Here is a 17,128-nt window from a genome sequence, read left to right as displayed (position 1 = left end):
TGTAATGAAACTAAATTATTTTCAAAATATCATTACTATTATCATTTTGTAAGACTCTAATATTGATTATATAATTACTTTTTCTCAATGAGTAGCATTAATGCAATGGAGGCTACAGGTTCCTCACATAGTCCGCCCTACACACGTATGCTGTGCTTTGTGACGTGCATCTGTGAAGACAAAAGTGGGACATCCTAAATAGAAGTTGTATAGATTATCTACAGCAGTCCAGAAATTGCTTGATTACTCGCTTCGAAGAAGATAAATAAATTAATTGATAGTACCAACAGCAGTAACTACATAACGGCTACTATAGTGCTGTACACAGTTTTATTACGAGGGTAGTTTGAAAAGTTCTCGGAATCACCACGAGACGTGATATTCCCTGGACTGTTGCCTGTAAACACGTGCCACGTCACTGCCCTTGGAAGTGAGCTGTGGCTGTGACGTGCTCTGTTGTTGTTCCCGCGTAGTGATTTGCGAAAACGGGAAAAATCAAGATTCGAGCAGTGATTAAGTACTTCGGAAGCAAAGGACATTCATGCCGATTTCCAGAATACACTGGGGCGCTCTGCTCCTTCATATTCATCTATTGCCAAGTGGACAAATGAATTTAAATTTGATTGGGAGAGGCCACATGATGATCCGGGCAGTGGTGTGCCAAGATGTGTCATCACTCCAGAAATCACTGCAAAAGTGCACAAAATGGTCATGGAGGATCGCCGATTGAAATTGCGTGAAATTACTTACGTTTGCCATATGTCATCTGAAAGGGTATATCACAATTTAACTGAAGAATTAGAAATGAAAAAATTATCTGCAAGATAGGTGCCGCGACTCTTGACGCTGGATCAAAAACGCATGAGAATGGACATATCGGGACAATGTTTGGTCTGTTTTAGGAGAAACGAACAAGATTTTTTGTGCCAGTTTGTGACCACAGATGAAACTTGGGTGCACCCCATAGATAAAACAACAGTCAAAGCAGCGGAAACAAGCTGACCCTCCGCCACCAAAGAAAGCAAAGACAATTCCTTCGCCGGGAAAGGTCATGGCATCAGTGTTCTGGGATGCGAAGGGGATTCTGTTAGTAGATTATCTCCCAACTGGGCTAACAATTACTAGAGAATATTATGCTAACGTCCTGGACCAATTTCAACAGAAGATTCGCTATAAAAGGCCAGGTTTAGCAAGGAAGAAAGTCATCGTCCATCAACACAATGCCCACCCGCTCGCATGTGCCGTCGCCATGGCAAAATTACACGATCTAAGGTATGAATTGTTGCCACACCCGCCTTATTCACCTAATATGGCTCCGGCAGACTTCCATTTTTCCCCAAAACTGAAAATTTATCGTGATGGACGAAGACTCACTTCAAACGAAGAATTGATAGCCGGTGTTGACAACTATTTTGCAGGCCTGGAGGAAACTCATTTTCGAGATGGGATCCTGGCACTGGAACATCGTTGGACCAAATGCATTAATCTACAAGGAGACTACATTGAAAAATAAAAAAAGTTTCAGTGATGTAAGTACTTTTTTTCTATTCCGTTCCGAGTACTTTTCAAACCACCCTCGTATTATTATTATTATTATTAGCGTGGTTAGACACAAAGCATGAACAACCTGAAGTCGTCTAGTTTCTGGCAGTTCAGAAGTAAGGAGTGCAGCACTGAAGTGATTTACGAACAGTGAGTAAGATGGACACATCTGAACTTGTTTGATTTTGAGTGGGGTTGCTGTGTGCAGGTCAAGCAAGTGCCGCAGTGGCGAGGAGTACTGCATGGAAAGCGTGTTTTGTAACAAGTGTGTACACTTACTGTGGACAGTTAGATTTCTTTTCTGAGAAGAAGTTATGGGTAGCACGTGCGATGCACCACGAATTTCTTCGTCATTCATTGCAACACACACACACACACACACACACACACATGCAAACTAAATATCATTCATTTTTCGTCATTAAAAAAAATAGTTCCAAGGAAAGTTTTCCACTCTACAGTTTAGTTATGTGCTAAAGTTGGTGATAATATGGGGGAAGGGGGGAGGGCGAGGGTCCTAGGTAGTGTCTGACTGCATTCAGGGGTAGTGATCTAAGAAAGGTTGGGTACCACTTGGCTAGTGCAGACCGCGGACTGTCATATTAAACTGGAAGTTCAGTAGTGAATTTCCCCGTCGTGAACTGACATTCAACTCATTAATCTTGTTGTGTGTGTGTGCGTGTAGGGAGGGGGGTGGGGGTGCCGATCGCTGCGCATTTGATGCTAGTGTGAGGTGACTATTGTGCACAGTACGCAGTATTTGGCGAGTAGTACGACTGTTAAATCAACTTAGAAACTTATTAATGTATTTTCGTATTGCGGACTGATGTACTGTGAAATGTTCCCCGAACGAACGGAAAATAAAAGGCTAACGAATATGATGACTCCCGGATAAGCCACGTGTAAATTGAATAAATGTGTCTTACCTACGTTGCTGCATGTAGACATATAAACTGAAAGGATTCTACAAATACGGCGCTTTCCTGTTGCATCCACCACGGACGCCTACGATCAAGAGGGTCAGCAAGACGACGATCATTACTGGATTGCTCGCTCAAGAATTATGGACATACAACGCAGACATCGACGACTCGATGACAGCAGCAGCTAAGTGGAGACTGTCTTTGAAAAATGGTAAAAAGCTGAACTCTTGCGGACTATTATTATAAATAATGTTGCAAAGAATTTTTGTAAAGGCCATGTTAGTTTCACACTGTCACGGATTTTCGTGTAACTGGAAATATCGCTTTGATAAGCAGTCTTCAGTAACTTTCAGAATTATAATTAAAATTTGTTTCGTTCATTAAACCACTTTTTATTATAGACGTTATGATGTTGCAAACCCTTTAATTTGCGACACTGCCCTCACATTTCAAATAATTGCTATTATTCTCAATAAAATTCTTCTGGATACGGGCGGCATAGTCAATATTTAAAATTCTCCAACGTTTCAGTTACTGTTGCAAATATTGCCTCCTTCAGAGTTGACAGTGACAACGGCCGCGGAAACAGACGCATATAGCTGCTATTTCATCAGTAACACTAACATTATTTAGTCTTCATTTTTCATTTGCTTTTATTCGCTAGTGCATATTTATCTGTGTTGTTCGCGAGTATTATTGTCGGCATTTCATTGTTGCCTTGTTTTAAAGCAAATTTTCATATTAATTATCGTCGTATGCTGAGCAAATAGGTGCGTTGTGCAATTTCCGCCAGTACGTTAGCACACAGCAGCCAACCAAGAATAGCCACCGTGTTTAGTGAAGTACTTTGGTAGGAGGGGAAATTTTTTATTTTGGTAGATGTGTGAATACCCGGAATGTTATAGTTTTCTGAGCCTTGCTTCCGTGTGTGGGCGTTATGTTCAGTTAATACAGGAAAATCTTGGTTTTGCTACTTCCAAACTTCAGTATGCGAGATATTAGGTGATACGTATCAGGTACCCCTCCACTTTTATTAGAGGTCACTATTAACAAAATGTTCCAGACTGATATGTCGTGGTCGGATGGATTTCACATTAGAACCCTACGAGTCTTCCACATCTGCGGAGGACATTTTCAAGGGGGATCGTAGCTTCTTTGAGGGTCCGATTCACATCCTGGCTCGCTACAGAAAGCAGCAAAATTTCGTTTTTGCGAGTTTCCGCGCAGTGGAGTGACGTCACATGCTTCGAATGCTCAGCGCAAATGGTCGTTGCTGGTTGCCGTCGTCCACTGTTGCTATGCCCGCCTCCGTAACGCAGCTGTAGCGTTACCGCCTACCACGCAAGTGGGCCCGGGTTTGATTCCCTTCAGGGTGTGGGTGTTGTGTGCCCCTCATCATCATTGACACGCAAGTCGCCGAAGTGGCGTCAACGAAAAAGACTTGCAATACGGCGGCCGAACCCCGAAGGGGAAATCCCGGCCAATAAATGCCATTACTGTTGCTACCACCTCATGTGGAAGACTCGTACACATCTTGGTCAGCACTGAGTTCCAAATCTTATTTAGTTTCGATCCCTCCTCCTTCCTATTGAAATTTCTGTGGTTTTTTATAATGTGTATGGCCTCTCTGTATAGCCTTTCATGATATCCGCATGTGGCTACCAGCATTTGAATCCTATCAAAATTAATGTGGTGGTCTGCTGGCAGCAAAGCACATTCCGCAACATCTGATCTGTCAGCCTCTCACCTTCCACAGTTTGCCTTGTGCCGTTCTAGTCGTTTTTTGAACGTTCTTCATATACAGGGTGTTTAAAAATGACCGGTATATTTGAAACGGCAATAAAACCTAAACGAGTAGCGATAGAAATACACCGTTTGTTGCAATATGCTTGGGACAACAGTACATTTTCAGGCAGACAAACTTTCGTAATTACAGTAGTTACAATTTTCAACAACAGATGGCGCTGCGGTCTGGGAAACTCTATAGTACGATATTTTCCACATATCCACCATGCGTAGCAATAATATGGCGTAGTCTCTGAATGAAATTACCCGAAACCTTTGACAACGTGTCTGGCGGAATGACTTCACATGCAGATGAGATGTACTGCTTCAGCTGTTCAATTGTTTCTGGATTCTGGCGGTACACCTGGTCTTTCAAGTGTCGCAGGGGTTCATGTCTGGCGAATAGGGAGGCCAATCACGCCGCCTCCTGTATGTTTCGGATAGCCCAAAGCAATCACACGACCATCGAAATATTCATTCAGGAAATTAAAGACGTCGGCCGTGCGATGTGGCCGGGCACCATCTTGCATAAACCACGAGGTGTTCGCAGTGTCGTCTAAGGCAGTTTGTACCGCCACAAATTCACGAAGAATGTCCAGATAGCGTGATGCAGTAATCGTTTCGGATCTGAAACATGGGCCAATGATTCCTTTGGAAGAAATGGCGGCCCGGACCAGTACTTTTGAGGATGCAGGGACGATGGGACTGCAACATGGGGCTTTTCGGTTCCCCATATGCGCCAGTTCTGTTTATTGACGAAGCCGTCCAGGTAAAAATAAGCTTCAACAGTAAACCAAATGCTGCCCACATGCATATCGCCGTCATCAATCCTGTGCACTATATCGTTCGCGAATGTCTCTCGTGCAGCAATGGTAGCGGCGCTGAGGGGTTGCCGCGTTTGAATTTTGTATGGATAGAGGTGTAAACTCTGGCGCATGAGACGATACGTGGACGTTGGCGTCATTTGGACCGCAGCTGCAACACGGCGAACGGAAACCCGAGGCCGCTGTTGGATCACCTGCTGCACTAGCTGCGCGTTGCCCTCTGTGGTTGCCGTACGCGGTCGCCCTACCTTTCCAGCACGGTCATCCGTCACGTTCCCAGTCCGTTGAAATTTTTCAAACAGATCCTTTATTGTATCGCTTTTCGGTCCTTTGGTTACATTAAACCTCCGTTGAAAACTTCGTCTTGTTGCAACAACACTGTGTTCTAGGCGGTGGAATTCCAACACCAGAAAAATCCTCTGTTCTAAGGAATAAACCATGTTGTCCACAGCACACTTGCACGTTGTGAACAGCACACGCTTACAGCAGAAAGACGACGTACAGAATGGCGCACCCACAGACTGAGTTGTCTTCTATATCTTTCACATCACTTGCAGTGCCATCTGTTGTTGGAAATTGTAACTACTGTAATTTCGAAAGTTTGTCCGCCTGAAAATGTACTGTTGTCCCAAGCATATTGCAACAAACGGTGTATTTCTATCGCTGCTCGTTTAGTTTTTATTGCCGTTTCAAATATACCGGTCATTTTTGAAACACCCTGTAGTAAATCACGTAAACCTCCCCACAACTACACGGAATTCTATGAATTCCTGCTTTTTTCAGCGGTTTGCCACCATCCTTTGCCAATTTTAGATAATTCTGTATGTTATGGACGGGTTTGTAGATTACCAGGATGTTCCGCTTTGTCTAGATTTTTGCTATGCAGTCCTTAACTGAAGTGAGGAAGACTTCCACAGGCGTTTGTGCACTGCTATGATTTTTGCTCGCCGGCCTTGACGCTCTTTTCACATCAGCGGACGAATAACCAGTCTTGAGCAAAGCATTGGTGAGGTCTTTCAATTTCCCGTCAAGCATCTCGGATTCTCAAATGTTCTCCGCTGTATCCACCAATGTTTTTACGATGCTTCGCTGTTGTGGGTGGTGGTTCGAATCCGGTGTAGGTAATGGTCTGTGCTCGCGGGTTTTCGGTAACCTGTGTCACCAAATCTACCATCTTCTTTCTTGAAAACGCGCACTTCAAGAAAATTTAATTTTCTGCCTGCCTCCTGCTCCATGGTAAACTGAATCTTCTTCCTCTCTGCCATGCCTCCACAAAAGAAACTTATCATATACGTAGCAGAAACAAATTTTCCTATTTTTTTTTCTCAGTTTCCAGCGACTGCTCCTCGAAGTTATTAGATGAACACTGTCATTTCTAGTTAGATTAATATTTGAGGGGGTGCTGCTTCGTCACAAGCTGACAGAAAGAACTAACTTTGTCCAAGAGAATTGATGGTGTATGAGAATCCCGCAACTAATAAAAAGTCCTTCCGCCAGATTCTATAGTGAGGAGAGACAAGGAATTCGCTCACCCGCCCCCTCCCCTCCCCCTTACGCACACCCAACCCGAAAACTGAGGTCTCTGCACTTGCAGTTGTGAGGTAGGGAGAAATTTAGCTAATAGGCCATATGCTCAGAATAGACGACGGCGCCCGGACCATTGATGCGAGCCCGCATCTCGTGGTCGTGCGGTAGCGTTCTCGCTTCCCACGCCCGGGTTCCCGGGTTCGATTCCTGGTGGGGTCAGGGATTTTCTCTGCCTCGTGATGGCTGGGTGTTGTGTGATGTCCTTAGGTTAGTTAGGTTTAAGTAGTTCTAAGTTCTAGGGGACTGATGACCTAAGATGTTAAGTCCCATAGTGCTCAGAGCCATTTGAACCATTTGAACCATTGATGCGAATACCTTGCAACCAGATGTGGAAAAGCGACCAGTCGTGGATAATATGCAGGAGGAAATGAGAATACACCCATGAAGTTTTGGAGAATGTTTTGTTCAAAGATATTTTCTTTTTGTTGTAAGTGACCTGTGATCTCCGGCGACTCGTTGCAGAGAAATATTTTAACTATCAGTTATTCAGTTAGTTACCTAAGTTACCTTCGTTTTCGTGAAAATACTTTCGCAACAGTGAGACAGTTAATAACGTGCCATCACCAAAAGGTACAACACAAAATATCGAGTAAACCAACAGTCCTCAGACAAAACACGTACGGTACGCTTTTATCACTATGGTGTTGTTGCTGTCGTTGTTTCGAAGCTCTTACGTTGCATTTAGTGAACCTGTACATGATGTGCCTCCGGCCACCACTACATCAATAAGCCTATCCACAAAGCTGTGAATCACTGTTAACGTACAACAAACGCTGCTGGAAAAAGAAATCCTAGACAGCGTCGAGAGGTACTGAATGCACGTCTGAGGGTGTAGAATAAAACGGGCATTAGTGTCGTCAACAGCATATACCGCGAGAAAATAGAACGAACAGGTCTGCTTACAAGCAAGACACACAGCGCCTACTGTCGACATTTGCACTGTTGCGTAGAAATTTTAAGTTCAGTACAGGTACAAATATAAATGGTGATAAAGAATCAAACGAAATGAAAATACTGTATAATGAGCCACTGGAGACTACCAGTCCCTTGTAGCATAATGAAAATATCCCCGAACAAACTCCGAAATTCTGTCGGGGGATTTCATCTATTGTCAAAAAGTCTGTCATTCCTACTTTCCTTTTATTAAAAATGAAGCACTTTTTACATATCGTTTTATTACTTCTATTACTTGCACTCTTCACTGATATGCAACGAACATTTAATTGTTCACACTTGCAGCAAATAAACATAGTAAATTATTTGAATATGAGGCACAAAAGCTAGGCTAGTAGACTGAAAGCTAATGAGTTTTTCAAATCCGTTTCCGTGTAACTGTTTTATGCCTCTTTGTATAATCAGGTTCTGCTTTGTCGCATAGAGAACGGGCACGTCTGGGGCAAAGAGTATGGAAAGGGAGATACCATTTGATTATGCTTATAAAATTCCACCCTTTTGTTCTTAGGTTTAGTATGAGAACGCAATTCGCGACGGATTTATTCGCCAGATAACGACTATGGCGTATAGGCGTGAATCGTATGTGTTTTGATTTTTCTTTATGTACTTACAAGTAGAACTGACAAAAAGAAAATTACTGATTTAAGATTCTAATGTAGACTTTTTCTTCTTTTGTTTTCGTAGAATCTGAAACGGTCAATACATGGTAGAAAACGGTTGCGACTGATAACGCGTTATGTGAGATAACATAAAATAAAAACAAGTGTGTGATATGTCAAGCATTCCTGTCTGTAGACAGAGTGTCGTTTCATTCTCAAAAAGTGTGTCAAGTGTAATGCTCAATCATGACATCTTTCTGAGGTTGGATTGGTGGTTCTTAGTTCTAATGACTCTAAAACAAATTATATTATAAAGACATCACTTACTGGAGGTACAGGGGGCTGTTTATTGCCCCGATATGGATCAGTACGCAATCACGCCAATGACCACCATAACGTTTAGCAGAGACTATTGTGCCTACGTCGTCCTAGGACCGCTGTTAACATCAGCTGCTTTGGTTTAGCACGTTCGTATTCCACGCCGCTGAACTTAAACCATATTTACACATACACTCCGCAAACTATTTTATGCTGCAAATATTATTCGCACAATAACACTCGCATATGGCTTTAGCGACAGATGCCTGCCTGTACCTTTCCTTAGGCAGCCTGACAGGTCTGATGTTATTTCTCTGTTCTGTATTTGAGATGTTTGGTTGTTGACGTTGAATTGCTACGGAGGTCATTCTCGAATAGCTACCTCCATTCGTTAGACCATAGTCAACTAGTATGCTAGCGGGCTATGGTCAGATTGACTCTCTACTATACATAGAGCAACATTCTACAATAGGTCGACCTAGGAAGACATTTCCGTAATAGATGCACTTGACTTTCTCAGGATTTCTTCTATTACTCTATATTTCATGCACGTTCCGTATTACTTTCCTCACATAATCGTACAGTTTAATGTCGCTTTGTAATATTTCTTCAGTGTATTTAAAGAATGTGGAAATATATTACTGATATAATCGGAGATATCAGTCGTTTTTTATGATCTTTATATAGCTTTATCCCCAAGCAGTAAAATGCAGTGTAACATTCAATTCATCAAATGGAAGTCCAACAACTTTCGATGACATTACGGCCACTTAACTTTTTGAGGTGCTATAAACTTTTATGCGATTTGTAACAGAGTACACGGTAGGATCTTTATTTTGAAATCGCAAATCAGTTCAGCGTATCACAGTGCTCAAAAGATTCACTGTGTGTGGGCAAGTACATATGATAGAGTACTCTATATCCATTTAGCAATGTTGTGGGCAGGAGTTGTAATGTTATTGAGATGAGAAGCGCATTTGTAACATCAGTAATATCATTTTCAGGTGTGGGCGACGTATAACGTACTTCGCAACAATGTATTTTCACTGAACACAACCGTAATTCAACATGACGTGTATGTGGCATTTGACAATTCATGCTGTTGTACGTCCCACCATTTACATACCCCTTATTTCAAAGGTATAGCGTTCTCACCACAGTACAGGTTAAAAAAAATTGCTGTCCCATGTACTTCTGTCATACGCATTGTTTTACGAGTTGTGTGTGATGGGGTGATTGCGAAATGCCGTACAACACACAGGTGATTCTGGTCCGTTTAGCCAACGAATCTTGAGGTACGATTGTCGATAAGAGATACAGGGCGGTCTGAGAGATTCCCCCAATCGTTTTGTTTTTCTTGGCGGATATCAACCGAACTTGTATTCCTGCAGGATGCAGCACCAACAGCGCACAAATGGGAGCGGTGATGATCATTCCCGATGAACCGTTTAACCTCACACTGCCATCAATTTTTGATGGACAAATTGTGCACCATACAAATGCTTTTACACCACACTGAGGTACTTAATGTAACTGGCGATGATTTTCGGAACGTCAATTCGATTGTTCCACGAATTTGTATTCAACAACCACAGTGTTCATAATAACTTTTTCTTAATCAATTTGGTATTGTTGTTTTATTACAACCTTGCTTTTAATACTTACCGAGTTATTTGTTTACTTTATTAGCAACTAGCGAACCTGGCAGTGCTTTGCAATTGCTAAATATGTATAGTAACTGGATATACATCTTAATCTCCTTCTGCCCGTAGCATTGTCCTTCTCTCTCTCCTGCCACCCCTCCCTGTCAGTCATCTCGTCCACCCTGTCTCTCTGCATCTCCCCCTTCCACCCTGGTTTGTCCACCTTCTCCACCCATCCCCCAAACCCTGTCAATCTCATCTTCTCCTCATTACACCTCCCTCTGGCGGGGAACGTTGTTTATTTTTACTGGCAATGAAACCTTGATCGGGAAATGAAGCCACTTAACATGAATGGGTAATATGGTTGGTATCGGTGGTACAGAAGAGGGTATGAGAGAGTTCTCTCTGGCTGCTGCATCTGCGAGTATGATACCTTCAATGAGAGCATTCCGCATAGTTTTTATCTGCGAATAGGTAGGATTACAAAGTTTCGGAGGATTCAGATTCCGCTGCAGTATTCTAATCATAAGTCGGTAAATCATAAATCAGCCTTTCTCACTTCTGTTAAAACAGATTGCGAGGAAGGGAAAAAACAGCACTTTCTTATGTGTATGTACAACATTTGTTTAAAATTATGTATTACGAAAATAATATACACTGGAAAACAATTTATCTAATAGTGCAAATGCAATGCTAGTGTAGCTATAACCGACTGCGAGGAAGAAAACGGAACCACACATTTTCACAGCACGGAACAACACAGCATTTTATTTCTGGCAGTCGGTTTTAGCAAGTAATCTGTGCATTGATGTTTAAAAAAATATTGTCCATGGCCATCCGAATGTTTATTGAAGTAAATCGGTCAGAACTATTCGATATTTTTGTTACCAACGTTTACGCTTTATATATAATATACATTCGAGAAATATATATACTATTGCCTCTCTGTATTTATTAGAACGTCGTGTAAAAATTGTGAGTAAATCGGTCAAGAACTTTTCGAGATTTTTGCTAGCAACGTTTCTTCCTGTATCTTATTTATATATATGTTTGAACAATATATAGCCTTTGTCCATCCGAATTTTTATTAGAGCATCGTGTAAAAGTCGGAAGTAAACCAGTCAAGAACTTTTCGAGACTTTTGGACACACTGTTTGAAATTTATCTCAACGGTGCTTACGACGTTCCTCTGCAATGTGGAAAAATAGTGACCCGTCAGTATCGGTCTTGATGACGCTTCAAACAGCATGGTGTCAACACAAAGAGAAAAAAAGCAGAGCTCAGAAGTTCTTGTGACGTGTAATCTGGTTTAGTGATGTCACACTGACATCAAATTTCACCACAATTCTGCCCAATGCCACCGTGGGCGTGTCAAACGATCGCCTCGGCGATGAAGATCAGAATGCGGCGCCCAGTGTTGAAGTCACGTGGTTTTCCTATGGGTTACAGAGGAAAACATTTCAGACATACCGCTGCTCATAATCGAAACGAAGAAGGGGGTGTCATAAAGAGGTCAATGAAACCACTTCGTTCCTTGGGACGTTGATTCCCACACATTCTGTCGTCGAGAACGACAGCTTTCATTGCAGTGAGCAACAGAAAGACGATTTTGACAAAATTTGGCACTGTTAACACCTTCTGGTCGGTTCGACCAATGCGCCAGACACCACAGGCTAGCAGTTCCATTGGACGTGATATCACCCATTTGGAGTGCACTGCAACGGCACTTTTTGCTCTGGTGTGTGGTGTGGAACCACTAGGAACCGTTAAAAACCCTTCGACTAAATCTGAACGTGAACTGAAGCAGCAGAGGGTCCTTAGGCTTTCTCAGTGTATCTCTTTCATGCCCTCCTGTCGTGTGATCACAGAGCGGTGCAAAACTGACACATTTATGAATAAAATGGAAAAGGGTCGCTCTAAGAAATCCCAGTTCTGTAACATTCTAGGCAGCATCCACGCACATTTATTGAGAATTTTAAAAATGTTCCTTTATAGACAAAACTTGCAAAGTAGCCCGAGTCACCTGCTGGTAGGCAACCACATGACACACCTCTGACGCCAGTGGTCTGCCTGCAAGCGTATAGCAATATTTCGCAGGTTTTCTCTGCAAAGGCACATTCTGAAAATATTCAATAAATTTGGATGGGTGCCATCAAAGATTTTGCCAAACTGAGGGTTCTCAGGGAGACGCTTTGCCATTTTATTTACACATGTGTCAATGACACACCTCTCCATGATCACGTCATGGGAGGGCAAGAAAGAGAAACAATGAAAAAGCATAATGACCCTTTGCTGCTTCAGATCAATTCCAAATTTGCTCGACTGGTTTTGAACGTTCCCTACTGGTTTCATCCTGTACACCAGAGCAATAATTGCAGTCATACTGCTCTCCCAAGGAGGGAGAGCAACTTCAATCGGGTTGCAGCCCCATGACGTCCATAGAGATGTGTTGCATCACCCAGGAAGTTGTCAACAACGTCTTCTCATCGCACATCGCTCTGTACACTGTCGTTTTCGAACACGTAATGTTGGGAATCAACGTCACAAGGAAAGATGTGGTTCCATTGAGGCCATTTATGCCACATCTTGAGGCTTTTTCGTTTCGATGCTGAGTGGTGGTGTGTCTGAATTGCTTCCTTCGGCCACCCGTGAGAAAGCTGAGTGATTTCAACGCTGGAAGTCGCGGTTCTGACTTCCATCGTGGAGGCGTCAAAAGAAGGGGTAAAAAGTGGTAGGAGGGGGTGTGACACGGTGTAATTGACCATAACTGTGGTGAAATTTGATGCTAGTGTGACCTCATTAACTCAGTTTGTACGTCACATGAACTTCTGAGCTCTGGTCTTTGTTTTGCATGGGTCTAGACCCCGCCGTTTGAAGTGTCGTCGAGCCCGAGGGTGACAACGCAGGGCGCCACGGTTTTGCACCATTGCAGAGAAATGTTGTAGGCATCTACGAGGCAAATTTCAAACTTATGCTTCAGAATCGTAGACAGTTACAAGGTTTCGAAAAAGTTATCCTTTAAATCTGGGTAGGTTTCGAACCAGTGTAGTCTCATCATGAGATGGAAGTGTCACAGGAAGATATCGTACACCAGGTGTAGCTATACGCTGTCGTCATGGTGCAGTTTACTTATCGATAGTGAAACGTTTATGAAATGGAGAGGTTGTTACTTTTTGGGTACTTACAGTGTACTGGATCGAGTTATCCATAGCGAATCTGTTTCCCAGGTAATACATGTATATTTATATGTAGTACCTGACAATACAAATCATGGAACGGATTTTTTATGGATATCATGATGCAGTGCACTCTAAGTACCCAAAACATAACAATCTTTCCGTTTCATAAACGTTTCGTAACTGAACATACGTCGTTTTCGCCAGTATCGTCACCACAATGTCCCACCAAACTGGGTCCATGATGTGATGTTCCTGTAATACCTCGGTCTGATGATGGTCTGCACTGCTTCGAAAGTACATCACATCAAAAATAAAAAAAAGCGACTGCTTTCATATTTATGCCCAAATAAATCGCCAATAGAACTCACAGTTGCAGTTCGTCATCCATAATGGGTATCCTGAAAAACATAATTTTACTTGACTGAATATTACTATGCATGTAGTGTATCTCCGTCACTGATAAAATGCGTGTTGCTAATGACTACATCACTAAATGCTAAGGATTTAGGTGCAAATAAAACAAGATTTTTAATAAAAATCAAACTTGTATCTCTTTTTGAAGAAAACATCTGAAGCATGTCTGCTAACAAATTTTAATCGTCGATCAATGAGACATTTTTGTACTGTTAATTTAAAAGATTTGAATTTTGCTTCACATTACATCTTTTGTGGCAATCTCCATTCAGCACGCTAGGGAGTGCTTAACGGTTCTTTCTGTTATGGGTAAGTAGTCATTTACTTACAAAAAGGAATAATATCAGACTGTTGATTTTACTGCAATCAGAAACTGCTGTATGGCGACGACACGTTCATTGTACAAGTGTGCCAATAATTAAAAATATTTCAGAATATAGCACTTCGTTAGCAACTTACTTTTGTAAGAATATAGTAACCAGCAGTAACAGATTATATGTAAATTCTGAGCAGTATAACTTATTTTAAAAATGGTCTTGTATGTTTCTGATTGAAACACAACTTATACAAGCATGAGGACGTGTGCTTATTTTTTGATCGTTCGTTGTCTGACAACGAATTGATTCAGAAAGTTGTATATTGTACTACTTAAACGGTACAAGAGGGTATCGGTAGATTGAGAATTGAGCTTCCTCCTTGGTGAATACTCAGTTATGAAAGGCAGTCTCGTGATTGCCTGTCGCTACATGTCTATAACAACCGAATCGGATCGGACCGTACATATAACCATTCGCTTGTTACGGGGCATCACCTAATGAAACGTTTCTTTGGGCAAATCTCTCATAATGATGCATACAAATGCAGGCAAGCAATTATCGGGTGAGAGAAAAACCACACACACACACACACACACACACACACACACACATAGACAGAGACAAAGAAGAAATATAGTTTTGTCACTGAGAATATAAGGAATCTCTGAACTGACTGAGAACTGCAAGCCGCATATTTATTAATTTTAAATTAGTCACGAAGTGTGCTTGAATAGCTTTAATTATCGGCTGGGCGGATATTTATTGACTGTAAATAGGTGGGTGGCAATGTTTACGTAACACCGAATTTCAAAAAGACGGTACGTTTCACTACGACGCGGAAAATGCGAGTTTTTTCGTACAAAAAAAATAAAAAAATAAAAATACAACGTTTTGCTGCTGCTATCAGCTTTCAGCGGAAAGAAAATGACACTTTGGAGGGTAGCATTTCAGTTGTAATAGGTACGCTAGCCGACATCCGCACAAAGGCTGAATGACGTAAAACTCTCTTTCACCGCTTTTGTTTCGTGAACGGGGCAAAATATCGGAATGAGATTTTCATCAAATAGTTATATTAAAAAGAGAGCGAGCGGTTTTGTTGTACGTTTAATATTGTTACCTCTTATTTCAGTCTAGATACTTATAGAAATGTTTTTTTCAATGCAACGACAGAACTTTTAAAGACATTCGAAAAAAAAATTACGATGCTATAATGTTTGTTAACGAGGGCGTTGAAACACTCCGCAAAGGGGTACCCGCGAAATATGCCAAAACGGAAGGCAAAGGTGCCGTAATCGGCTGTTGCGGTGGAAATACCACCAAATGGAGCGGCAGTGAATGTTTTTGAGGCAAGCAGATAGCCCCACTAAGATTAAAGATAATTTTTTGGACCTTCTTCAAACGACATAGTTACAGATGTAGCCAATATTTTTATAAATAGAAATATGTATCAGGAAGCGTTTGGAAGGCTATTTCTGATATGTTTGTTGTACTGAAGAGCGGTTGTGAAATCAAGGGAACAGTCGAAATATTTGAAACAAAGACAGTGGCAACCCTTGTTGGCTGCTTTTCCATCACAACAGTCGACTAGGGTCTTCCAGATTTTCTACTTTGGCACATTTCAGGGAAATTCTTGCGAAAATTTTCAACGCCAACTTTAACTGGCGTTATATCACTGCATTCGCTTTTCCAAGAGCTTTAGAATTCCGTTAATAAGTTTGGTATCGTTCCATTAAAAATACTTGCTTCAAAATCTCGATAAGAGGATTGAGCACGCAATAAAATTATATATCCCTTTAATTTTTATAATTTGCCGGAAACCTCGAGTAGTTATCTTGAACCGTTCGCGAAATGTAAGCGGTGTTACGTCTTACGAAAAATATTTTCCAGCGAGTTGCGAGTAAATAATGCAGTGGGCTTTTGAGTGCGAAATACAGCTTGTTTTGTAAACACAAAAAATAGCAGTTTCCGGTAAAAACATGTGTGTTTTGAATTATCCGAGTTTTGCGGTTATCTGTGCAGTCTCGGGTCCGCAATCGCTTGGATAAGCGGAAGCTTGCCGTATATAGAATAATCACGAGCAAACGTAGGAGACGGCGCGAAATGCTGGCTGGCCCCCCCACCGAGTATGCAGCCCGCAACGCATCGCGCCGGCCGCCAGCAGCGGCGGCGGCGGCGGCGGCGGCGGCGGCCGCGCGCTCACCTGCTCCGGAGGGCGTCCTCTGTAGTCGACGTGGTGGGCTGCCTGTCTGCGTATCACATCGCTACTGGCCGAGCGGGCGTCGGCGTCGGCGCCACGGCGCCTGCGCGCACACACCCTGCCTGCCGGCCCCGCCACCTGCCGCCGCGCTGGAGCGCAGGGGCTGCGGATCGGCTATGTTCCAAACCACTATGCTTCGGAGAACACTCGCTAGCACGGAGCGTCCATTCGTAGAAGCGTAAACGAGTGCCTGTAGCATTTATCGCTACTGTATTTCACTCGACAGATAAAAGCTGTACTAATAAACTATAGTCTGATTAAAATTACTTGATAGTTGCCACTTCGCGCGTTGGAGCTGGTTTCCTCCAGTCGGCGCACTGAACGTCACGTCCGAACAGTTCGCCGTTGTCAAACTGCCACAACAGCTCAAAAATATGTTCAAATGTGTGTGAAATCTTATGGAACTTAACTGCTAAGGTCATCAGTCCCTAAGCTTACACACTACTTAACCTAAATTATCCTAAGGACAAACACACACACCCACGCCCGAGGGAGGACTCGAACCTCCGCCGAGACCAGCCGCACAGTCCATGACTGCAGCACCCTAGCCGCGCGGGATTAGCCGAGCGGTCTAGGGCGCTGCAGTCATGGACTGTGCGGCTGGTCCCGGCGGATGTTCGAGTCCTCCCTCGGGCATGGGTGTGTGTGTTTGTCCTTAGGATAATTTAGGTTAAGTAGTGTGTAGGCTTAGGGACTGATGACCTTAGCAGCTAAGTCCCATAAGATATCACACACATTTGAACATTTTTTTTCAGCACCATAGACCGCTCGGTTAATCCCGCGCGG

At 42.6% G+C, this 17,128-nt stretch overlaps 1 protein-coding gene across 1 annotated transcript in view; it reads right to left on the bottom strand.

Annotated features, from left to right (window-relative positions):
• Positions 1-16,330, bottom strand: part of LOC126253270 (nucleolar protein dao-5-like) — a 385,083-nt gene extending 368,753 nt beyond the window's left edge. The window contains exon 1 of the mRNA XM_049954484.1: positions 16,286-16,330. The gene's annotated coding sequence lies outside the window, so the exon portion shown is untranslated. The remainder of the gene's footprint in view (positions 1-16,285) is intronic.
• Between the last annotated feature and the right edge of the window lie 798 nt (positions 16,331-17,128).

Source organism: Schistocerca nitens, chromosome 4, assembly GCF_023898315.1.
Source record: "Schistocerca nitens isolate TAMUIC-IGC-003100 chromosome 4, iqSchNite1.1, whole genome shotgun sequence".
Taxonomy (NCBI): Eukaryota; Metazoa; Arthropoda; class Insecta; order Orthoptera; family Acrididae; genus Schistocerca; species Schistocerca nitens.
The sequence above is the reverse complement of the archived record's forward strand: the minus strand, read 5'-3'. Positions and strand labels throughout refer to the sequence as shown.